This window comes from Spermophilus citellus, assembly GCF_964194105.1.
Source record: "Spermophilus citellus genome assembly, chromosome: 10".
NCBI classification, from domain to species: Eukaryota; Metazoa; Chordata; class Mammalia; order Rodentia; family Sciuridae; genus Spermophilus; species Spermophilus citellus.
This window is the reverse complement of record NC_138197.1, coordinates 6,299,929-6,326,706: the sequence shown is the minus strand read 5'-3', so window position 1 is coordinate 6,326,706 and position 26,778 is coordinate 6,299,929. Positions and strand designations below refer to the sequence as shown.

The following is a 26,778-nucleotide window of genomic DNA, read 5'->3' as shown; positions in this document are numbered from 1 at the left end:
AGGGCTTTCATCTCCTTTGTAGGATGTGAATTAAATAACATCGGCAAAACAACAACAACAAAAAAGGTTGCTTGTGGTGTAGCAGGTGGGATCAATGTCACTCCCCTTTTCCCATCTCGTCTCCCTTTTCCCTTGCCTTCCCTCCTCTCCCTGAAAGCAGTTGTGAGCAAGGTAGAGAAGAAAGGTACCTTAACTAGGACAAAAAAGGAGTTGAGACATGGTGTTGAGCACAGGTGAGGGTGACACCATTCTGTCCACGTGAGAGGGCTTTCCACGGCTGACTAAGCCTCTTATTGGCTTTTTTGACCCTTTTAGAGGCCACCTTTGGTTTCTCTTCTATTCCTGATATGCCTTTATTCCATGCTCTGTTTCTGTGTACTCAAAATCCTAAATTAACTTCCTCTGCCCTTTGTAACTCAGTGCATTTTTGAGAACTCTTCTCAACTAGGTATTTAATTTGATTTGAATTAATAGTTGATCCAACTATCAAGCAAAAAAATTAAAAAAATAGGTGATACTGCTTTTGCTGGCTGTGAGCCTGGGCAGGACAAGGAGGATGTCTGTGCTGGAGGGAAGTCTGGCATGTGTGTGTGTGTGTGTGTGTGTGTGTGTGTGTGTGTGTGTGTTGGAGCCTGGCCGGTGAGGTCAGCTGCATAGGTAAAGAGAGCTTCTGAGAAGGGGGTCCCTACAGGCTGAGGATGGTGTCTGTGCTTGTGGGAGTCTGGCTGGGGTGGTGGAATGATTCAAGGGGGAAGGAGGGTGTCTACATGGCAGACAGTCTAGAGTGGGGAGCTCCATAAATAGGAGAGTGCTTGTCTGTACAGGTTGGGGATAGTGTGATAGGAGATTGGTTATTTGTGATGGCAAAGCCTGATTCTGTAAAGATAATGGGACGAACCAAGAACAATCAGAGGAAAAGGAAAAAATGGAAACAAATTACCAAGTTGTTGCCTTGGAATTGGAGGTATCAGCGTAATTTCATGGTTTCCAGCATCTAGAGAGTTTAGAAGTAAATATAGAAATAAATATGGGTCTTTGTGTGCACATGTGTGTGCTCAGCACATGCTGCACTGCTCAGCTCTGTCTGCCCTCTGAGGCGCCTGGAAGTGCCTTTCCCAGCATCAGTGAGCATTTCCAGCATGCCCAGAGACAGCGCCTGCTGAGCAAAACAGTGCTTTTGGAGAGAGGTTGGGTTGCAGGCTGGGGTCAGGAAAGGCCCAGGCTAATTTTGTACATCTTTTTTTTTAATATTTATTTTTTAGTTGTAGTTGGACATAATACCTTTAATTAATTAATTTATTAATTTATGTGGTGCTGAGGATCGAACCCAGGGCCTTTCATGTGCTAGGCCACAATCCCAGCCCCTAATTTTATACATCTTATTGTAAAGAATCAAGCAAGTATCCAGAGAGTGATGGGCATATGTTGAAGGAGGCAGAATCCTTCAGGGTTCTCATACCAAGTTAAAGGCAATTCAAGCAACAGCGTCAATCATTGTAATGGATCCTAATCCATTGAGTATAGTAGAATGGTTTTGAGTCCATACAGAAATCAGTAAGTGAATTAAATCAAAAGTTTCGACAAGAAGAACTAACCTTACTCAGAATACTAATTAAAGGAAAGAGTAATTTTATGGTGGAGAACCCTGGCGGACACCACTTTGACCAGTGATCTAGACAACAGTGTTGGTAGAAGGGCAGGCAGCAATTCCCAGCTACTCATAGCTATCGAAAGAAGCGTGGACACTTCTGTGATAGTCCTGTCAAACTCCATGTATCCACAACGGAATCCTCATTTCCCCTTCAGCCTTCTGTGCTTTGTAGCCTTCTGCATCTGAGGTACTGTCAGCTTCACCCTTTCAGTTCAGGCCCAAAGCCCCAGAGTCACCCTGATGCCTCTCCCTGTCCTCCTCTCCATATTAGGCATCTATCTGTTCTGTCTTCAGGACCACACTGCCCATCTTACTGTCTTTATTGCTGCCATATCTGCTTCAGGAGCTTTCAAGTGAGTCTCCTTCTTCTGTCCTTGCTTCTGGTCAGAACATTAGCCAGATCATGCCCCCTTCTGCTCAGAGTTCTGGAGTAGCCACTCCTGCCCACTCAGAGTGCGAGCCAAAGTGCTCACCTGGCCCAAGACATTCCTCCATGGCCCTCTTGCCCTTCTCATTGCTGAAAGGCAGCCATATCTTGTGCTTTCCTTAAAAGGCTGGCCACGCCTGGCTTAGGGCTTTCAGACCTGTTTTGTCTTCCCAGAGTGCTTTTGTTGTCAGCTGCCCCACTGAGCTTTCAACCCCTTCCATTTTGTTTTGCTTTGCCTTACCTTCCCCCTAAATTTCCGACATCCAGCCTGCCTTTTCTTTCCTTTTCTTTCAACAGGAATTGAATCCAGGGGTACTTTACCACTGAGCCCCATCCCAAGTCTATTTATTTTTTTTATTTTGTGATAGAATCTTGTTAACTTGGCTTGAGGCCTTGCTAAATAGATGAGATTGGCTTTGAACTTAAAACCCTTCTGCCTCAGCCTCCTGAGCTGCTGGAATTACAGGTGTGCCCTACCACATCCATCTAAATCTTTGCTTTTCAGTGAAGCCTACACTGACGGCCATACTTAATACTGAAACTCGTCTGTCTTCCTTTCAGTTTCTAGTCCTCCGTGCCTTGCATTATGTTTCTGTAGCATTTATGATTTTAATGTTATACAATTTCACATTTACTCTTTTATAGTTTATTATCTGACTTTCCCAACTGGATTCTAAGCTCATGAGGGCAAGAATGGTTGTTTTGTTCGTTGTTGTAACATGCCTAGAACAGTCCTAGCACAGAACTTTAAACATGTATATCTTTCTGGTGAATGAGTGTTACCAAAAAACTCACTGAGTCAGATACCCTGGGATATGTGTTTAAAAAAGCCTCATGGTGGTCCAGATGATGCTTCTCATTACTCCTTGGGGGTCCTGATGCTAGAGCTGGGTACTCCTTCTGTGGTGCTGATAGTACTGCTGCTCAGAATAACATGATTATTCTGACAATCACTGGTTAAAGAACCACTGATGTAGAGTGAGGGATGAGGGAGCCTAATTCATGCAGCATATATTTACTGATTAGCTAGACAAAGACTTAGGATGGAAATAGTGCTCCTCAACTTGAAATATCATGCAAGGTCAGGTTCAGATTGCAACTTAAATGTATCTGATAAATTTGATCATGAGGAGAACTTTTTCACTACTGTGGGGTTAGGGTTTAGATATGGAATGTCCACCGGCAGCTCGTGTATTGAAGACTTGATTTCTACAGCAGCAATGTCCAGAGGTGGGGCTTTGGGGAAGTGAGTGGATAATGAGGGCTGTAACCTTATCAGTGGGTTACTCCATTTGATGGATAAATAATTTGAGTGGACTATGGGAGGTGGTCAAAATTCTTGTCAGGTCAGGTTGGGTACATTTGGAGGAAATGAGTCGCTGGGGACATGCCCCAGGGGACTCTATCTGTCCCTGGCTCCTTCTTTTCTCTGGCTCACTCTGTCTGCTTCTAGCTGCCTTAAAGGAAACAGCTCTTCTCTATTTTGTCCTTCTACCATGATGTGCCGTCACCTAGGGCCCAGGGCAATTGAGTTTGCCGTGGTGGACTGACGTATCTGTAACAATGAGCCAAAGTAGATCTTTCCCCTAAGTTGTTCTTGTCTGGTATTTTGGTCACAGTAATGAAAAGCTGACTAACATGTGGTGAGGAGTGGAAATCCTACTGCAATGTGTTAAGAAAAAAACTGATGTAGAAGTAAAGATGTAACTTGTATGTCCTTCTCAAGAAGCTTTTTGAAAGATCAGAAATCCCGTAGGACTTTTCTATTCTGAGGATTAGGAGCTAGAGAAGGTGACATGGAAGGTTAAAGATGTCCAGCTGGTGAGGCAGGAGGCCTGTGGAGACAGCAGTGTGGAGAGCTCCCAAATGGTAAGTGTTTTAGTCAGCTTTTGTGTTGTTGTGGCTAAAATACGTGATGGGAACAATTTAGAGGAGGGTAAGTTTTTTGGTTACAGAAGTCTTAGTCCATAGATGGGCATGTTCTGGGCCCAAGGTAAGGCAGAACATCGCGGGGGGAAGGACATGGCAGAGAGAAGCTGCTGCCCTCAAGGCAGCAAGTAACTAGGGAGAAGTGGGGAAAGGGGAGAGGGAGAAAAGGGGCTGCAGGGACAATGCTTCCTGCCAGGGAAGACCCCTGTGACCCACTTCATCCAGCCATGCCCCACCTGCCTACAGTTATCACCCCTTTAAACTGGGTTGGACTGGTCAGATCACAGTTCTTGCAATCCAGTCATTTCACATTCTTGCATTAATACAGGAGCTATTGGGTGATACCTCATATCCAAACAGTAACAGTATGGAAGGAGTTTACCCTTCTGTTCCCATTCTGAAAGAGAAGATTGTCATTTTCCAGGAATGAGGCACTGCAGGACCATGTCAGAAAGCTTGGAAAGAGCTTGAAGATTTGAAGATGTGGTCAAGAACGGGGGATTAGAGATCCAAGAGTCAAGGTTCTGGCTCTTGTTTGCCAACTGAAAGTATATGAAAGTTTTGTGGAGTGTTCAACTAAGTTGAAGTGGTCTTATTGTCTTAATTCATAATCACTGCACAAGATGTGGTCTGTGGACGACCAGCTGTCTTTACCCCCATTATATTCAACATCTCAGTGTTGGTCCTCACCACATTTTGGAGAGGAGGGGAGATTCTGCCTTTCTCATCGGATCAAGGAGATAGTAACAAATGTTAGATACTTGGGAAAACACTGGTCTTATCCCCTCCACTATCACAAAAGACGTATTACTCTAAAGATGTAATTTTTTTATTCTGCTGCATTTCAGAAGGACATTTCTGAAATTTCTTCAATTCTGAAAGGCCTCTCTTCTTTAATTACATAAGTAGTGTGATCTAAAGCACAGTGTTCTATGGTGCTTTTTCAACTTGGGGCCTTCTTTTAAGGACCAGCTCTCTGCCAGCTTTAACTCTGTCACATGAACCTTTTATGAATAACTTTTTTATTCAGCTATATTCAGTGGCAGCAGCAGTGATTTTTAAAAAATATTTTTGTTATCTTTAGGGCCAATCACAACAATTAAAAGGCTCTAATAGTTTTTTATGAAAGATCAAGCATTATAGTTGTGATGATCAATTGTTCAGGAATTGTGGGTTTTCTTTGACTTTAAATAATTTGTTTGTCCCAGAAGCTGACTCCTTTTGTTAGATCACTGGTTATAGTTTTTGATTTGAAAACTGTGTTGGCCTTTATTGCCAGGTGTATGATGAGAGTATTACAGGAGTCAAGAGGGGAGAGGAGCTAATTTTCTGGAGAGGAGCAAGATGGTAGAAGCTAAGGAATGATTCTCAGGGCAGATGACATGTGAAGTCTGTTTTGAAATTTGTGCATGACTTGCCATGTGGGTATGTGGAGTGTACTTTAAGGAGGGTGCAGGTGTGGATGCTAACAATGCAGTTTGATGTATAGGGAATAAGGTGGGTAGGGAAGTCTAAGTGTATGCTGAAGTGTGTCCTGGTAAAGGCATCCTGAAAAGCACACAAGGAGAGCCAGTCCTGGAGAATTTGGATTTGATCTTAGCTTTGGCCCTGGTAGGAATGATGGCAGCTGGGCTAACATCCTCATTTTCCTAGAGAGGTTTGCTGGTATTACCACTAGAGCTGCCATCCACCCTAAGATGAAGACTTTGTCTAGAGTGTTTTTCTCAGGACATGTGCTGTCTACTCAGCAGAACCAGTTTGTAGCATTTCTCATGTGTTTTATCTGAATTATATGTTGGTATGTAACACATGGTCCACATTTGAGGTTTTTTTACATCAATTTACCAAACACAGCAGGTTTTCCGGGCACTTTGACTTTAACTAGGAATATATTTCACTTCTGTTTTTGGCCACAAGATGGCACTGACCTCAAAGTTACTTTAGTCAGTGTGTATTTTGAGCGTTTAGTATGATTCTATTTTGAATGTTAGTGAAGTTTTCTTTTCTTTTGCCATTATATTCTGTAAAAATTTTTTCCAAGTTAGGTATTTGATATAAAAAGTTTAAACATATCAGGAATAAGTGTAACTGAGAAAGCGAAAGCCCCTTGTAACTATATATACCTTGCCATGGGTTATTATACAGTGTGTGGACTTTTTATGTCTCTTTTTTCTTGATTGCATATGTGCATTTTGGGGGGATGGGGTGGGGAGAGCATGTTTTATATTTATTGTTCATGCTTTTTTTCCATTTGTTTTGTTGACTTAATTTATTTTAGATTTTTTTACATTAGAGCTGTGTTTTATCTATTTTATTGATAGACTATTTTTTGAAAATAAAATTTATTAAATAGGTAACTTCATTTATATTTGTGAGGTAGAAGGATTAATGCTTTTTCTTGTTCTTGATCATTTATAGTTCTTTTTTTTGATTAACATATACTGATTGTGCATATTAATGAGATTCAGTGTTTATTTCAGCATTTGTATATTGTCTACACTGATCAGATCAAGGTAGTTAGCATTTCCCTTTTCTTGTCATGAAATAATCATTTTATTTTATTTCTTTCTTTCTTTATTTTTTTTTGGGGGGGGGGGTTTTGAGGATTGAACCAACAGGTACTTTACCACTGAGGTCTCATTAAGATTCTGAGGCTGGCTTTGAACTTGCAGCATTCTTGCCTCAGCCTCTTGAGTTGCTGGAATTACAGATCTGCACCACTACACCCAGCTGAGATAATAATTTTAAATTAATTTTTTTCATACCTTTTTCACAAGTGTTTTTTTTTTAACCCAAGACAGTTGTTGCATTGCTTTTAACATACATTGTCAAAGCTATTAATTAAATACAATTGTGAAATAAATACTTGTGTTTAAAATATGAATGGAACCACTGCTGCAAAGTGTGAGAAGCTTGTATTTTATTTATATATATATATATAATCTGTCTTTTAGGTCTAGTCATCAGATTTACTGATCTTTTCATGGAGTTTGAGAGTTTAACTTCCAGGACCATATATACATCATTTGTCTTCCAAATACATATATTTAATGATATCCTTGTATAATATTTTTTTTTATTAGAAAATTGAGTTTGTATTCTTCTGATGTTGCTTCTGTGATCATTGGTTTGTCCTGTCTAGTGACCATGACTCTCTTCTCTTCCAGGTTGTTTTTGAGCACCTTCACTTTAGCAGTTTCAGCTGGGGCTGTTTTGCTTTTACCCTTCTCAATAATCAGCAATGAAATCCTGCTTTCTTTTCCTTAAAACTACTATATTCAGTGGCTAAATGGCTCCCTGATTCATGGTTAGTATATATTGCTTAGTATAATTATTATTAACATTTTAATTTCTTACTACATTGTATTTTTAAATTTTTCTTTTCTTAGTTTCATTCATAATTTGTAACTTTCTCTAGTAAATCATTAGGATCCTTAGTAAATCAGAAAAGTGGATTTTATTTACCATTCCTGTTTTTTAGCTGTGAAAGGCTTTTTTCTCTTATTTAATCTAAAAGCAGTTTTTAATATTCATTATGATTTTTATAAAATATCTTCATTTAAATATTTAGGAAGAAAAATTTGATTCAACTGGTTATGTTGAATTTTCATTGAAAACCTGAAAAATCAGGGACCATAGTCTGTTTTATTTATTTTCTATTAGTTTCCTTTGTCATTTCAAAATATATGATGGAAGGGGGAAAACACACTGTATCAAGTATAAACTTTGTGATTTAAAAAAGTAATGACTGACTTAATATGGATAATCAGATATATTGCTTTGAAGGGAAGTAGACTTGCATTCCAACTTTGGTCAGCCATTTTCTAGCATACCCTGGGCATTATGGTTTGGATGTAAAACGTCCCACGAGCTCCTGTGTAAGACACTGAAAGGATGTTCCAAGATGGAGTGATTAGATTATGAGAGCTGTAACCTAATCCACTGGTGTGGATTAACTGGGTGGTGACTTCAGGAATGAAGGGTAGGGTATGGCTAGAGGAGGTGGTCACTGGGGGCATGCTTTTGGGTTTAATATTTTGTCCCTGTGAGGATCTCCCCCCCATCCCGTTTCCTGATTGCCACGTCTGAGCTGCTTTTCTCCCCTGTACCCTTCCACATTAGAGTTGGCTGTCTGTGGACTGAGACCTCTGAAACTGTGAGCCAAAATAAACTTCTCCTCATCTAAGTTGTTCTTTTTTTGTCACTAGAGTTTGAACCCAGGAGTGCTTATCTCATGAGGCATATCCCCACCCCTTTTTATTATTGTGTTTTGAGACAGGATCTTGGTAAGTTGCTCAGGGCCTTGATAAGTTGCTGAGGCTTTAAACTTGTGATCCTCCTACCTCAGCCTCCCGAGCTCAAAGTTGTTCTTGTTGGGTATTTTGGTTACAGCGAGGAAAAACTAAAACACTGGGCAAGTCATAGTTATTATCTGACTTGTTTCCTATTCTCTTAGTTAGGATGATAAATAAGATCTATCTTGCAGGCTTGAGTTTAGAAATATAACTAATGTAAAATACCTGTCTCTTAATTGGTGCTATAGGTTATTTAGACTGCGTCTTCTCTCTCTCTGTCTCTCTCTCTCTCTTTCTCTCTTTCTCAAGGTGGTGTTGGGGATGGAACCCGGGCCTTCAGCATACTAGGCAAGTGCTCTACCTCTGAGCTACATCCTCATATCTCTCTCTCTCTCTCTCTCTCTCTCTCTCTCTCTCTCTCTCTGTTCTTCTTAAAGAGACTTACTGTTTTTTATATATTAATTTAGTGTAGGTACACTAAACTGTTTTCTCTCCTAGAACATGCTGGTATAATTCTTTTATAATTGTCTCTTAGAATTCATTAATGTTCTTAGAGATTTTGATATTTTTCTTCTTTATCGTACTCATACCTCCCTCATTTCTTAGCAGTATTTTAAAATTTTTTTTTAGTTGTAAATGGACACAATACCTTTATTTTATTTTATTATATTTATTTTTATGTGGTGCTGAGGATCAAACCCAATGCCTCACACACACATCCTGGGAAAGTGCTCTGCTACTGACCTACAACCCCAGCCCCAATGTTATTTTTTGTTACTAGTTATTGTAAGTGTTGTTTTATTGGTGTCATTAGTTGTTAGTTATTAGTGTTAACACTTATTTTCTTATAGAGATAATGTAATTCGATAGTTCTATGGTGGGTTAGATACATTCTTTATGAAAACCAAATGCATGTAACAGAATTAGGGCACCTCATTTTCAGGTGTTTTAGTGTGGAGTCAAATTTCTCCCCATCCTGATGAAGTAGCACTTTGAAATTATTGAAGCGTGTCTTCTTATGAAATAATATCTTTTTTAAAAAAATAATTTTGTTATATTTATGTGGTGCTAAGAATTGAACCCAGTGCCTCACACGTGCCAGGCAAGCGCTCTACCATTGAGCCACACCCCAGTTTAGGAAATAGTATCTTGACCAGTATTTGCTGCATGTTTGAATTCCTTCATGCCATGTTTAAGGTAAAACATGACTTTTTCTTACCAAGGAGCCTTTTTTTGAGTTAATGGTAGAATGTCCTTCTTTAATAACATGCAGCTGACCTGCCATTGGACTAGAAACAGATGTATCAGAGATGGCTTCTCCATTAAATATATGGTATTGGCCAGTGCATTTGGCGTTCCCAAGGGGACATACACCTTGGGATAACTTGCCTTGTAATATTATCATGATAATCCATATGCAACAACTGAAATACCTCTTGCATGCCTTAAATTGCTGCAACTTCTCTTTTAGCTGTTATCATGTTCTTTGTAACTAATGCAAAAGAAAAGAACAGAGTAAAATGTAAGAGATCCACTAGTTTACCAGTTTAATGTATGAGATGAGTAAATTTGAGAAAATACAGAATGTTTGAGGAAGTACAGAGTGTACCTTTTGTAGATGAGGTTCCTTCAGCATTCCCTTAGCTGTTGCCGTGACTCAGGCCCTGCATGTTAAGAACATCAGGAGCAACAATGGCTTCTTTCTGACTTTTTTCCTGAACATAAAAGTAGTATTTATTCACTATAGAAGGATGTAAAATAGGGAACGGTTCAAAGAAGAAGATAAAGCCCACTCTTTCTCAGTGTATCTATGTGTGTGTGTGTGTGTGTGTGTGTGTGTGTGTGTGTGTGTCACGTGGCACATGCCATTCACATCTTTTCAAGCATTTACTATCACATGGTGAATGTTTTCCATTCCATTTGATGGTCTTGAAAGCACTGGCTGGCTTTCTTCTCTTCATGGGGCACAAAGATATAAAAACTTCAGGTACATGTATAATTTGTTCCATATCTTTTGTCCTTTTCTATTTTGTTTTCATATTGATTTATGTGGTCTTTTTGTATATTGATGTGAAACACATTTACTATTTAATTATATTGAATAATTATTATTTAATTTCCATGAATATATTTTTTGGTTGTTTTAATTTTGCTTTTTACATTTATTTGCTCTTTTGAGTTTCAGAATTTTATATTTTATGTTATCTGGTCCTTTTCTTAAGAATTTTTAATTTTATTTATTTATTTATATTTATTTTTTAAAAAAATAAATGACAGCTGAATGTATTACAATTCTTATTATACGTATACAGCACAATTTTTCATGTCTCTGGTTGTATATAAAGTAGGTTGACACCCAATTCGAGTCTTCATACATGTACTTTGGATAATGATGTCTATCACATTCCACCATCCTTGCTAATTCCCTGCCCTCTCCCTTTCCCTCTTACCCCTCTGCCCTATCTAGAATTCATCTATTCCTCCATGCTCCCCCTCCCTACCCCACTATGAGTCAGCCTCCTTATATCAGAGAAAACATTTTGGCATTTATTTTTTTAGGGATTGGCTAAGTTCACTTAACATTATCTTCTCCAACGCCATCCATTTACCTGCAAATGCCATGATTTTGTGCTCTTTTATTGCTGAGTAAAATTCCATTGTGTATATATGCCACAGTTTTTTTTTTTAATCCATCCACTGAAGGGCATCTAGGTTGGCTCCACAGTTTAGCTATTGTGAACTGTGCTGCTATAAACATTGATGTGGCTGTGTCCCTGTAGTATATGCTGTTTTTAAGTCTTTTGGGTATAGACCGAGGAGAGGGGTAGCTGGGTCAAATGGTGGTTCCATTCCCAGATTTTCAAGGAATCCCCATACTGCTTTCCATATTGGCTGCACCAATTTGCAGTCCCACCAGCAGTGTCTGAGTGTACCTAGAAAAATAAGAGACCCAGAATAGCTAAAGCAATCCTTAGGAGGAAGAATGAAGCAGGTGGCATCACTGTACCAGACCTTAAACTATACTACAGAGCAATAGTAACAAAAGCAGCACGGTATTGGCACCAAAACAGACTGGTAGACCAATGGTACAGAATAGAGGACACAGAGACTAACCCACAAAATTACAATTATCTTATATTAGACAAAGGTGTCAAAAACATGCATTGGAGAAAGGATAGTATCTTCAATAAATGGTTCTGGGAAAACTGGAAATCCATATGGAACAAAATGAAATTAAACCGCTATCTCTCACCGTGCACAAAACTAACTCAAAGTGGATCAAGAACCTGGGATTTAAACCAGAGACTCTGGGTCTAATAGAAGAAAAAGTAGGCCCTAATCTTCATCATGTGGGATTAGGCCCCAACTTCCTTAATAAGACTCCTATAGCACAAGAATTAAAACTAAGAATCAAGAAATGGGATGGTCCTTTTCTTCCTTTGGTTTCTCTAACTACTTTTGATTTTAGAAAATCCTTTCTCATCCTGAGATGTGACAAATATGCACTTTTTTCTTTTTCTCTATTTTTTAAATGTTTTCTTTGTACTTATCTGTTATTCCCTCTGGCATTTATATGGGTAACTACCTTTTCTCTAGTCCCTTTCCCAAAGTCAGCTCATTTTCCCAGTATCACCAATTGAATATATTTTTATCTGCTTTTCTAGAAATACTCTATTTTTGATTTGGTAAATTATTACATAGGGTTTTGTTTTGGGGCTTGTGTACACAGATTTTGGAGTCAGATAGATCTGTGTTTGAATTTTAACTTTGTATTTTACTAGAAGTAACCTTGTTGAATTTGTTTAAGCTTTCAAAGTTTCAGTATTTTATCTGTCAAAGGAATAGAAAGATCTAATTTTAAAATAAGATATATGGACCATATATACAGCATAAAAATATCTATCTAGTCAGATGGTACAGAGTAAGCTTGAAAAAATAAGTGCTGAGTTTTAATTCCTTGTTCTTTCCCACTGTACTAGTGATATTGTTTTAAAGACTGTAGTTTTGTCATGCTTTGGTCCCACTAAGTTTTTAAAAGCTAACACATTTTATGAAGGTTTTCATAAGCTAGTCATACATTTTGTTTCCACTGCATATAATATGGAGATACGACAATTCTGTGGTAAGTTTTTTCAATTGTTGCTTATTATAAATAAGGCCATACCACAGATAATCACATGTGTATGTATGGTTCGTGTGTGTTTATTAAAGAAATATATATCTGATGTAGAAATTTAGAACACAAGCAGCATAACTGGCAGATTGGACCTTCATCAGTGACTATAGCCAGGTGTTTTGGTGAGTGTAGATCCATGTTGCTGAGCCCATGCACAACCTCCAAGGCCACCAAGGACACTTTGTGCATGGATCCCCTGGGTGATGACATGCATAGCTGTAAAGCAGCTGACTGGTATCTACAGTCATCCTGTCCCTTTGGGTCATTCTGTTCTCTCGGCTATTATATTCAGAGAAGTTTGTCCACATCTTTTTGTCTCAGATGTCCTTGTTACCAATTTCCAGTTATATTTCTTCCAAGTTCTGGATCATCCAAACCATTCACTATAGCTCCATTAATTGGTTTGTAATTGCACATTTCACCATTTATTTCTCCAAGTAAAATAAATAGCCAAATTTGCTGCCCATTGTAGTGCCCACTAAGAAGATTTCCCTTCACCTCTTTACTTCAGAGTGTCTAGAGAGGAGCTGTAGTGCCATTGCTGTCTACATTGGACTATGCTGAACTAGGCCCAGGTCTCCACTTTCTGTCAGCTTTCATAGGGATTCTCTTTGAGGCTGGTAGATAGATGCAGCTTGAGGCAGAAGAGACAGTGTAGCAGGGGTGGGAGCTGTTGGTATTTAGGCTACTTTTTCATGAACTTAGTTATTCCTTCAGGACCTGCTTAGGCCTGAGTACATATATACCACTTCCATTTGATGATGGAATATTGTTCTGTTGTCCAACTTTTTGGATTGCGATTTCATAAAATGCCCAGTTCTGATGGGCAGCCTAGGATATATGGTTAAGAATTCAGTCTCTACTAAAGCCCAGTATCATGTCGATAGCTGTTTCTCATAAGAAGATTAATTATCTGAAAAGAATGGCAGGCATTGCTTCAACATCCTAAGGGCCTTTCTGTGATTCATCCATGGGGTCCTGCCAGGAGCTCCAGACTGCATACTTATCTACCACTAACACCTGAAGCACCATTGGATCTGCAGGATCACATGGCCCAAGTGGTAGAGCAGTTTGTGAAGCAACCTGGACCTGTTGCAGAGCCTTCTGTTCTGGGCCCCGCTAAATACTACCATCTTATTAGGTAAACTAATAAATGGATACATCCAAGTGAGAAATGTATTGCCTCCAAAATCTAAGGTGGCTCACTGGATGTTGTACCCCTTTTTGGTGTAGGAGGAGCCAGATGGAACCACTTGTATTTTATCATAGAAGAATATCTGAAAATGCTCCATACCACTGGACTGCTACAAATTTCACTGAGAAAGAAGGCCCCTGAATTTTATTAGGATTTATTTTCCATTCTCTGACACATAAATGTCTTATAATAAGCTCAGAGTAGTTGCTATTTTGCACTCACTAGTTCCAGTCAGCATAATGTCATCACTGTAATGAACCAGTGTGATAGCTTGTGAAAGGAAAATGCAATTAAGAGCTCTGCAAACAAATGATCACAGTGCTGGGATGTTGGTGGACCACTGAGGTCAGTAAAATATATTTCTGGCCTTGCCATCTGAAAGTAAATGCTTCTGGTTATCTTGATTGACAGGGACTGAGAAAAGGTATTTGCCATATCTATAGTTACGTATCTGGTACCAGAAGATGTGTTGACTGCTCAAGCATTGGAACCACATTTGGCATAGTGACTGCAAATGGGGTCACTCCCTAAGCTTATGATAATCCACTGCCATTCTCTCAGATTGTCTTCTGCACAGGCCTTGTGGGTGAATGGGTGTGTGGTGGGAATCACCACCCCTGTATCTTTCAGTCCCTGATGATGGTGGTAATCTTTGCAATTTCTCCAAGTTAGTGGTATTGCTTTGTTTACTGGTTTCCTAGGTAGATGCAGTTCTAGTGGTTTCCCCTTGACCTTTCCCCTATAGGAAGCCCTCACTGCAAAGGTCAGGGAACCAATGTGGGGGTTTTACCAGCTGCAGAGCATGTGTATTCCACGTATGCATGCCAGAACTGGGGAGATAACCACAGGATGGGCTCAGAGACACATTGTGGGTTTGACCTGAGCTAAAACTCCATTGATCACATGACCTTTTAAAGTCCCTGCTTTGAGTCTCCCATGATCAATGTCAGATCAAGGCCAGTGTCCAGAAGTTCTCAAAAGTTCGGATTATTTCCTCCCTAGTACACAATTATATCATCTGTATTCAATTGTCAGTCAACCATTTACATTTATGGCATTTGTGGGATTCTTTGAGATTCAGAAAATTTCTCAAGTTCTTTAATCTCCCATGGAATTTCTGTTTTAGTTATTGGACATTGAAAATGTCAATAAATATTCCTTGATTGAAGGAGTAAAAGTTATTCTATAATTAGGAATACTTTGGTAGAAGTTTTTGGATTAGAGGCTGAATATGTGTTGATAATGCTTTTATATGTGTAAATGTAGTTAGTTTATTTTAAATACAGCGTCTGGATTTGGATGCACAGGTTTGAGATATTACACATTAGTCTTATTTCCTGGGAATGTGACTTGACTTCTGTGAGTCAGAACACAAATACATACTTACATAATATAAATAATCAACCTCAGTTCTAAGACTGCATATCATATAACAAGATGGGTATCTGTCTACAATGAGAATGATTAAAACAGCTTGAAATATTTTATAAAAAGTGATGTTGGAGCCCTGGATTAGACAGAACTGGTAGTGATCTTCTGTGGTCATTATGTTCTTCCTTGTAGTCTTTATCACTGGTCACTTGATCTGTATGGCATGTTCCATCTTTCATTTAGTGTGGGCTATGGCATGCCAACTGCTGCAGTTTGTTGTAGGAAGGGACAAAGAAGGAGAGATGACAAATTAAAATGGCGGCAGTATTTTTTATTGTTGTATAATTAAAATAAAGGGGTGAAAATGGGTAGAAAAACTCCATTTCTATTTACTTTTTGTATCCCAAATATTGTTAAAATGTTAGTAGAGCTGGCCGTGGTGGTGCGTACCTATAATCCCAGTGATTTGGGAGGCTGAGTAGGAGGATTACAAATTCAAAGCCAGCCTCAGCAACTATCAAGGCTGTAAGTAACTTAGTGAGACTGAGTCTCAAAGAAATAAAAAGGGCTGGGGATGTGGGTTAGTGGTTAAGCACCCCTAGGTTCAATCCCTACTACCCCAGATACCTTGCCCCTGCAACAAAAACAAGTTAGTGGAGTTGAATGTGGTGACACATGCCTATAATCCCAGTTACTTGGGAGGTAAAGGCAGAAGGATCACAAGTTTGAGGCCAGCCTTGGTAAGTTTAGTGAGACCCTATCTTAAAATAAAAAAAATAAAAAGAACTGGAAATGTAGCTTAGTGGTAGAGCACTTACCTAGCATTTGTTAGACCCTGGGTTCGATCTCAAGTACCACACGCACCAAAAAAAAAAAAAAGGTGGAAAAACATGTATTCTTCAGTTCCTTAAATGGAAAGACATTGATACAACTGTTTGCTGGGTGCGAGACTTCTAGGTGGTGAAATGTTCTGGAACTGGGTAGAGGTGCTGGTTGTACAGCATTTTGAGTATGCCAAATGCACTGAATTTTTTACTTTAAAGTGGCTGTTTTTATATCATGAGTTTAAAATTAAGTACCAAGTAATAGTAAATTTTGGTAGATAGAAAAATGATAGAGTTAATTTGTAGCTTTAAAGTCAGGAAATAGTTCTTTAGCATTTGAGGTATTTTCCTCCTTGGTGTCCAAGGTTTGCTTCAATGTCCATTCACTTGAGATGAGAGGTACACATTTATAGCCTGATTGCCCAGCTTAGGATTTTGTATGTTCAGAATTAACCACAGTGAATCAAATTAGTCTTGGCAGGGACTGAGTGCTTTATTTTGATTTGTCATTAGGAATAGATGATAATGCCATTTTGGAAATGAAGAAACAGTACAAAATCATCTTTTTGAAAAAATGCATTTTAAGTTATATAGAAAGTCAAAACAGTTTTAAATTACAAGCAAACTTATATTTGCTTATAAAGTTATTAAATAAAAGTGCTTAATAAGTTTTATTTTACCATTATTAGTTAAATGTCACTAAGAATTTAATACTAAATTGGTGTTAAAAGCTTAATCATTTATTATAGTATACATCAAAAAAGCTACTGGATATTGAGGTATTTGTTTATGATATTAAAAATAAAAACAATCTTGGCTGGGATTTGGCTCAGTGGTAGAGTGCTCGCCTACCATGCATGGGGCATTGGGTTCGATCCTCAGCATCACATAAATGTAAAATAAAGATATTGTGTCTAAAAAAAATCTAAACATTTCAAGTGGGAAATTAGCTTTAATTAAATTTGGTAGATTCAAACAGTGGAGTGCTTTTTTTGTCCACTATAGTTGATAATATAGACAAATATTTGTTGACATACAAATATATAGGAAAAAAAGTATATTTACAATCTGATGTACCTTTTGTAAAAAGAAGTAAGTATATATGTATAAAGAAAAATATCTTGGGGGGTGAATACAAAGGGTTAGTGGGCGCCATGCTTCTTTGTTTCTTTAATCCCAGCTGCTTGGGAGACTGAGGCAGGAGCTTTGCAAAGTCAAGGGAAGCCTGGGCAACTGAGCAAAACCCTGTCTCAGTACAATTAAAAAGGGCTGGTGGTGTAGCTCAGTGGTAGAGTGAGTACTCACCTAACACGGTGAGGTCCTAGAGTCAATCTGTAGTGTCACAAACAAAAAGACAAAAAACAAGGGTCTATACAATAGTTTTTTTCTCAGGGTAATAGGATTATATGATACAAATTTTCTCTTATTTGCATTGTATAATATTTATACCATGGACATTTCATTGCTCTTTGTTGTAAGAAAAAAGTTGTATGTTAAGGTGAACCAAGTTTCACAACTAACAGTTAAAATGTTCACTATTTTTTGTTTTTCTTGTAAGTAAATAGAGACTCCTCTTATTCTAAAGTTCTTTGAACACTATTTATTCAAAAACACGTTTGTCTTTTTTTCCCATGCTTACACTTTCTTGAAGCAGTTTAAAAAATATGTCACTTTTGGACAATTAGATTCTTCATTTCTACTGAACAGGGGTTTTAACTTAGTTTTGTTTTGGAAGTTGTTGAATATGGCTTAACTTTGATTAATTTTCTAATTTAAATTCATGAAAGGTTTTGTTTACACAGAAAATTATAAATTATATTTTTTATAGAATTGTATATTGTATTTTGAAATATTTTGTGACTCCAGCAGATGGAGCTAGAAGTTAATGAATTCTGTGGTTATCTGTCTGGTGTTTTTTTCTTTTTTAAAATATCTTTTTAGTTGTATGTGGACACAATACCTTTACTTTTATTTATTTTTACGCGGCGCTGAGAATTGAAACCAGTGCCCCACTTGTGCTAGTCGAGCACTCTACTACTGAGCCGCAACCCTAGCCCTGTCTCTGGGTTTGTTTTAAACCAAGTATTTTGGGATTATTAATCTTTAAATTCAAACTTCTTTGGGGGATGGTGCATTGAATCTTTCATAAAGGTTGTCAGTGATACTGATTTAGACAACCTACAACATTTCTGAATTTTTAGATTTCTACTATATTGAAGCATGCAATTTTAGCTTTATGAGGAAGAGATATTTGACTATTATTTTATAAATTAATAATAATAAATAATGTAAAATAAAATACATGTATTCACTTAAATAACAATTTTTAATTTAAGAATGGTCTGTCAGAATCATAAACTATCATTAAGGGATATTTTCATGTGTAGGCATGATGTATGTTGGTAAAATCTAGAAATTTTCTGACTTTGCATAGTTGCCAAGAATATAATGACTTATCAATGTCTATTAGAGACATTGTTGTATCTTTATATTGATCTTCTCTTAGTAACTAACTTATATATTGAAAAATATTATAATTGGATCACTATGAGCTCTGTTCATCTGAAACTTTCACATTTACTGTAGTTAATAAACTTAGTTTTTTACATTAAATTATTTAAAGTGAGAAGGCTGGTAGGTAAGTACATGAAAAAAGGGCATCTGATTTCATGACACACTGAATTTGTTGGTATTCAGACCCTTTGGGTCCTGAATCATTTTCTATAGTTGTCCAACGGATGCTGCTGCTCATTATGAACTCTTAATTAAAAATTTCTTTATTTAGGTTTTGATAACTATCTGATTTTTGGGGGGGGGTACTGGGATTTGAACTCAGGGACACTTGGCCACAGTGCCACATCCCGAGCCCTGTTTTGTATTTTATCTAGAGATAGGGTCTCATTGAGTTGCTTAGCACTTTGCTGTTGCTGAGGCTGGTTTTGAACTTGTGATTCTCCTGTCTTGGCCTCCTGAGCTGCTGGGATCATAGGTGTGTGCCACTGCGCCCAGCTTAGTATTAATTTTTAAGTGAATGTATTGGTTAGAGTAGACACTTCTTTCTAATTTATGAACTTTTACTTAAGGTAGGCTTTATTTTTTAACTTCTGACTTTCAGATGAGATGGGGCATGTTTAGGGTGGTTTGGCTATAGACTCACTTTTGACTTTGAAAGAAGAATTTGAATTTGTAGTTTATGAAAGACATATAAATTTTGAAAGTACGTGTATTTATAGACCCATAATAGCAATAAAAGTTCTTTCTTTTGTACTATGAGTAATAAATTTTTTTGATTATAAAAATATAGTGGACCCTTTGCATTTGAAGATTTATATTTATAGTTATAACCAGTTGAAAGCAATTTTCTTTTCTTTTCAGGACTGAGGATCAAACCATGCTAGGCAAGCACTGTACCACTGAACTACATCCTCAGTCCTTTTTATATTTTGAGACAGAGTATCATAAAATTACCCGAGACTTGCAGTTCTTCTTTCTCAGTTTGCCAAGTAGCTGGGGTTATGGGCATGCACTACTGTGCCTAGCAGTTGACAGTTATTGTGAGGTCCTTGATATGTGATAATTGATAATTTTTCTGAGCATAAAATTTGGATTTTGCAGGCAGTGAGGCTAGGAAATGAAATGAGCTGTGTGGCTAATGAGTGAGGCTAGCTCAGCACCTCCATTTCAATTCAGCTTAGTTCTATGCTGTTTTTATGCCTCTTATGGGGGAAGTAATAGAGGGATATGGAGAATTATGTATTTCACATACTTGCTTCTGATTTTTTTGGAATACTGTCTGTGCTCCTTTTAGGAAACTTAGAATATGCAGAAAAATAGGAAGAAAAAGTCATGTGTAATTGTGCTCCATTCATAATTTGGTGTATTTTTTGCAATTTGTCTTTTATGCTTAATTTTTGTTATTGTAATTTTTATATATTTTTAATGTTGTATGTGGGTTTTTGTTGTATAAGCATTTTTGAGAGAAGCTAATGAGAATACTTAATTACATCATTTTTCTTACCTTTCTGTGGTCTAAGTTCTAAATATTGGAATTTTTCAGTTTTTTGGACCATTTGTATCATGTTGAAAAAGGACAGTGGGGAGGCATTGACATTCATTTGTTTAGCATTTTGGGTGTTATTTCTCTTCTGTTCTTCATAAGTGCCATATGACGAGTAACGTTTTTTACGTGGAAAAAACTGAGTGACAGAGTTGAAGTCCCTTTTTAAGATCTTACATTGATTGGTGCAAATCTTGGCATGTCAGATGTAGAGTGTCACTCACTTAGATATAAATAGTGTGAGTATCTTATTTTTGGTTGGGTACATTATCGTATACTAAGTACATAGAGTATATTCAGTTTTATTGAAATTGAGTTTTTAAAATCTTCTTTGAATTGAAAAATGTTTTGGTTTTAAGAAGGCTTTGGTGTACATGTGGAACACCCAAACCTAAACAACTGAGAAAATATATGTAGAATTATTATTATTATTTTTTTTTCTGTTTCACTCCCTTACAATCTGATCACAGATTCCACTGAGCATTTTGCTTTACACTGATGGGTAGAATTAATGGGTTATCATAGTCACTTTTCCCTTAAAATTTTATTTGACGGACTTGTTTTTTTTTTTTTTTTGGCAGCTAATATTAACAAAATTCAAAATATTGTCTCTTTTCCACTTAGAATGATATGTATGATCTATCATATACTAATGTAGAAAGAGCAAGAGATCTGGGATCTAAGTCCAGGTTTATCATTTGTAAGTTATAGAATTTATGGGGAATTTGTTGACTCTCCTTAAAAAATTAATTTGGTTTATGAGCAAATTAGACAAGGAAATCTTAAGTTATTTTGTGTTACAAATTTCTATGTTTCTATATTGTATTTGGTGCACTAAAATAAAAGTAAACTTTGTTTATTTTGAATAAATAGTGATTTCAGATTCTTAGAAATGTTTTCTCTACTCTGCTGAAGTATTTTATTGAAACAAAGATCCTTGTTTAGTTCATTAGAAACAGGAAGAAAAGTTCTTTGAATCAAAAACAATTCTTTGGAGAAGACAGAAAACTGGTGCCTATTTTTCTAAGTATTTTTGTCCCCCTTTCTGAGAATAAATTGACAGTAGCAGGTATTGGACAGGGCAGTAAGAACTTAGCCCAAGTCAGGCTTTGCAATTACTTCATTGTTATGTTTAAAGTATTTCTAACATACCATCATTTGAGGAGATATAATGGAAAGAGGGTGAGAATAAACTTGATGCCGTTTGCGAAGTATCTGGGAGACCCACTGTAGAAATGTATAATGGAATAGTTAAATTTTAGGTATTTAGGGCAAGAGAATAAAGAGATTCACTATAGGAAACAGTATGCATCTAATAAGAGAAAACTAAAACATAGAAGTGGAGGTTTATTCATCTTACGATAAAGATTTTATTCTGTTGTTGAATGTTGAAATAAATATTTAAAAAGGAGTAGAGATTTCAGTAAGAATCTGGGAGGTCAACTTGCGTAGACTAGGTAACTCCACATTTTAAAACACATTATTTTATGATTAACAAATCCATCAGGACAGATAAGAGGTAAAGAGCAAGCACTTTCTACTGCGGTATTTTGTGCCTGGAGATTTTTCTGTATTGTTTTATAAAAAATCATGTGTAATTGTGCTCCACTTAGATTTAGCTTAAGAAAAATTAAGAACACCAGTATTTAAGTGTTGATAGCAAAACACTTTAAAACTAAATATAATTTGACTAATATGGGGTTTAAGGACTAGATTTTCAAGAAAATACATGTGCTTTTGACTCAGTAAATCCATCCTAAATTGAAACTATCAGAAGTTGAAGATACATTTAATCTACCAGACCTACCAAACATCCTCGCTTAGTAACAGAGTGCACTGCAGAGTGTCATTTGGTTAGCCACATGGTCGTGTGACTGGGAGCTGCAACTGGCTGCTGCTGGCTAGCATCACAGGAGAGTTAGACTTCATGTGGTTAGCCTGGGAATAGGTCACAATTCAAACTGTGGTGTCTTCTAAATGCATATTGCCATTGAACCATTGCAAAGCTGTAAAATCATGAGTCAAACCATTTTAAGTTGGAAACTGTACAGCAGTAATCACTCAGAGATGGGAGACAATACAGTGTCGCTTGGAGAAGACTTCTAGGCTGCAGTGCAGAGAGGGAACCTGGTGGAGCTAATTGGTGTTCTGTGTTGAGGAGGAAAGGTGGAAGTTCAGAAAGACCAAGATAGCTAGAAGGTATCAGGCCAATATTGGAAAGCAAAGATCTGCACAGAGATGAGTTATGTTATACTTCCTGGAGTGTCCCTGAAGCCACATGTAAAGCCTTGGTTCTCAGCTTGGTGCTATGAAGAGAGAAGGCTTAGTGGGAGGCTTTCTGGTCACTGGGGCCATGCCCTTGAAGAGGTAGTGAGGCCCGAGCTCCTTTCTCTTCCTCTCTTTCTTGCCCTGGCCATGAGGTGAGAAGTTTTGCTTTGCCACATTACTCTATTCACTCAGCTAGCTTCGTGCACAAGAAACACGAAGAAAACTATACTATGGCTTATCATCAAATTGGTCAGAATCAGTAAAATCATGAGTCAAACCATTTTAAGTTGGGAATTGTCTGTACAGCAGTAATCACTCAAGAGATGGGAGACAACACAGTGTTGCCTGGAGAGGACACTACAGCTTATCATCAAATTGCTCAGAATCAGTGGCAAGGAAAAAATCTTAAAAGCACACAGTATTTGAACGTCAATTTATAGCACTAAATCCTTATCAGAATAGAAAAAAAGGTTTCAAATCAGTTTCCATAAATTCAAGCTTAAGAATATGTATTTTATATATATATTAATAGAAAATAATACTCTGTATTTTAATAGAAAAAGGAGAACAATCAATGAAGTAAAGGAAGAGGATTGAGGGGAAGGGGCAGGTACAGGAAAAGGGAGGAACTGTGGCATGAAATTGACCAAATTACACTATATACCTATATGGATGTACCATAGTAAGTTCTTCCTTTTTGTATAACCTATACAGCACTGATTAAAAAAAATAAAACAATAAGTAAACAGAAGGAAGACCGGTAGAATAGAGGAAGGGGAACCGGGGGAAGGGAAAGAAGTAGTACTGGGGACTGAAATGGAGCAAATTATATTCCATGCATGTATGATTATGTCAAAATTAACCCCACTATTATGCATAACTATAATGCATTCATAAAATAAAAAAAGAAAAAGAATAAATGAATACTAAAGAATAAAGGAAATTTTAAAAAGAGGAGAAATCAGTGAAACAGAAAACAAAATTGATGAGATCAATAAAATTGATAGATGATGCTAGGCTGATGAGCATAAATTTTTTTGAGTGATTATAAGAATTGACATTACTACAGATTCTACACCTATTGAAAGGATAATAAATGCATATGGTGAATATCTTTATGTTAGTAAATTCAGTAATTTAGAGAAACGAAGAAATTCCGTGAGAGGAAAAAACTATTAAGACCTTTTCAAACATTGTGAGAGTGTTACACACATTCTTACAAATAAAACTCTAGGCCAAGAGGAACTCCCTGTCAGTTCTACCATGTGTTTAAGGAAGAAATAAAGACTGCAGTTATATGTAGTCTTCAGGAAAGTGGAAGGTGAAGGAATCTTAACTTATTAAGCCAACATTACCATGGTACTAAAGCCTGACAAATACATTAAACACTACAGACCAGTATCCGTCATGAACACTGATGTATAAATTCTGGACAAAAATTTTATAAGATGAACAGCAGCATATAAGAAGGAATAATATATTATGGCTTTTGAAAAACAAGTATAACTTAACCATATTTACATGCCAAAAAAAGAAGTCACAATACATTCAGAAAAAGCATGATGAAATTTGACATCTATTCCTGATAAAATTTCTCAGCTCACAGCATTTCTAAGGAATATATCATCCTCCCAAAAAGCAGCTGATGAAAAATTGGCTCATAATATTAGCCAGTGGTGAAGGGATGGGCACTTTCTCTATGAGATCAAGAACAAGGCAGGTGTGCTCCCAATCAATTGTATTCGACATTGTTCTTGAAATTATACACAAGTTGGAAAAAAAAAGTATCTACTGATAGATGATATGATCATATAGAAATTCTGTTGGAATCTGTTATAAAGAAGTTATTAAAGCCAACAAGTAAATCATGAAAATTTGCAGGATATAAGATGAATATACAAAACACAATTGTATTTTTATATGTCAATGAATAATTGGAAATTGAATTAAAAATCAATACCTTTAAATATAGAAACATCAAAAATGGGAAATACTGGGCTAGGGTTGTGGCTCAGTGGTACAGCACTTGCCTAGCATATGTGAGGAACTGGCTTCGATTCTTAGCACCACATATAAATAAATGAATAAAAAAGGTCCATCAACAAATTAAAATATATATAAAAGTAAAGAGTTAAAAAGAGAAAAAAGTAGGAAATACTTAGGGATGTGTGAGATCTATATATTTTAAACTACAAAACATTGTTGAAAGAAAAGTGTGTTATGATCAATGAAGACATATACTCTGTTCATAGATTCCAAGATAGTTTTGTCAATTTGGGCTACTACAAGGGAATACCATACACCAGGTGGCTTTAACAATACATTTATTTCTCACAGTTCTGGATACTGAAAGTCTGATATCGGGGAGACCAGCATGGTGAGATTCTTGGTGAGGGTTCCTTCCTGTTTCACTGGTAGCTATTGTGTGTCCTTGCAAGGTGGAGAGCAGAAACAGAAAGCAAACCTGGTTCTGCTGCTGCTTGTAGAGGCACTGTCTCATCATAAGGATGGAACCCTTGTGATCTCACTACCTCCCGAAGGCCCTTACCCCAGATGTCATTATACTGAAAATTAAGGTTCCAGTTTGTGAATTTGAGGGCACACATTCTATCCATAACAATATTGCTAAGGTATCAGTTCTGCCCAAGTTGATCTATAGATTGAACACAATGCCTGTCAAAATCCCAGCATGCTTTTAGGTAAAAATTGATAAGTTGATCTAAAATTCAGATGGGAATATGGTGAACTTAGTATAGCCTAACAATTTTGAAAGAAAACAGGGTTGGAGGACTTACTACCTAACTTAGAGACTCATTTTAAGTCTACGATAATCAAGATCACATGATAACAGAATAAAGAAAAATATACCAACTCTGTAGAGTCCAAGAATAGATACACATATACATTATCAATTGGCTTTAAACAAAGGTACAAAGATAATTTAGTGGAAAAACAATCTTTAACAGAGTGGAACAATTGGATAATAATCACAGGCAAAAATGAACTTCAGTTCATACATGGCACCATATACAAAAAGTAACTCCAAAGATCATGGACTTAAATACAAATCCTAAAATAAAAAAATTGTAGAAGAAATCATGGAAGAAAGTCTTTGTGATATTGGACTAGATCATAATTTCTTGGATATCAAAATCATGATTTGGAAAAGAAAATTTTGATAAACTTGACTTTGTTAAATTTAATGAATTTTATTCTTTGTAAGACAAAAGAAACGAAAACTTTTGTGAGAAAATACCTAGCAAATCCCATACCTGATAAAGGACTTGTATTCAGTTTATATAAAGAACTCATCAAACTCAGCAATAAGAAAGCAAACAACCAGGTCTAAAAGTGGATGACAGACTTGAAGAGACAGTCTACCAAAAAAGACATCAGTGGCAAAGTAAGGTCATGAACAGATGTTCACATCATTTTGAGGGGAAAGCAAATTAAAACAGCAGTGGCATGCCACCATGCATATGTTGAAAGGACTACAACTAAAAGAGACTGCACTTACATGTTTGGCAGGTGTGTAGGCGAACCTGAACTTCGCTAGTGGGAATGCGAAATGCAGCCACTATGTCAAACATTGTGGTGGTTTCATAAGCTACATGCCCACAGCATGATCCAGCTATTCCATGCCTCATATTTACTCACAAGAAACGAAAGCATATATCTGCCACAGACAGGTGCATGAGTGTTTATTTGTAGCAGCCACCAATTGGGAACAGCCTAAGTGCCCATTTACATGTGGCTGCAGTCCAGTAAATTTTGGGTCTGATCCATGCTACAGCAAATCAGTGTTGAAAAAATCTCAAAATAATTGTACTGGAATGCAGAAGATAAAAATGACTACAGAATGCATGGGTCCACTTACATAAAATTCTAGAAAATGTTTTTTAAAGTGTAAAGTCAATGGCTGACTGGGGATAGGTGTGGGAGGAGAGTGGCATAAGGTATAGAAAAGTGGTGCTGGTGTCACTGGTGTGTTTTTATGCCTGCACTTATCAAATTATATACTGTATATTAGGCCATTCGATGTTGTTACAATAAAATACCATTGCTGGTACTTCATAAAGTAAAGAAGCATTTGGCTCACAGTTCTTGAGGTCCAAGATCATGGTTCTCCTGATCAGCCCCACCCTCAACACCGCTGCATCACCACAGAGAAGCTGAAAGAGGACCAGCTGTGTGCAGAGAGGGCCCAGTTATGGGGTGGGTGCGCTTGCGGTCGCTCGCTTGCGCTCTCTCTCTCTCTCTCTCTCTCTCTCTCTCTCTTTAAATACTTATTTGTTTTTTAGTTGTAGCTGGACACAATACCTTTATTTATTTATTTTTATGTGGTGCTGAGGATCGAGCCTCGGGACTTGCATGTGCTAGGTAGGTGCTCTACTGCTGAGCCACATCCCCAGCCCAAGGGTGGGCTGTCTTTATAACAGCTGCCCTCAAGAAATTTCTTACATGAGTGCATTCTGTGAGATGAGCATTCATCCTGTCTCCAGGGCAGACCCTGTCCTCCTAGCCTCTACCTCTTGAAGGTTCTGCCACCTCAACTTGGCCACACTGGAGACCAAGCTTGCTGCA

At 37.3% G+C, this 26,778-nt stretch overlaps 1 pseudogene across 1 annotated transcript in view; it reads left to right on the top strand.

The window, feature by feature from the left end:
* The window catches only part of LOC308658558 (limb region 1 protein homolog), a 138,267-nt pseudogene that overhangs the window by 35,729 nt on the left and 75,760 nt on the right, over window positions 1-26,778 (top strand). Inside the window, exons 4-5 of the transcript XR_014024302.1 lie at window positions 7,175-7,314; window positions 8,612-8,650. The product of XR_014024302.1 is annotated as a limb region 1 protein homolog (transcript). The remainder of the gene's footprint in view (window positions 1-7,174; window positions 7,315-8,611; window positions 8,651-26,778) is intronic.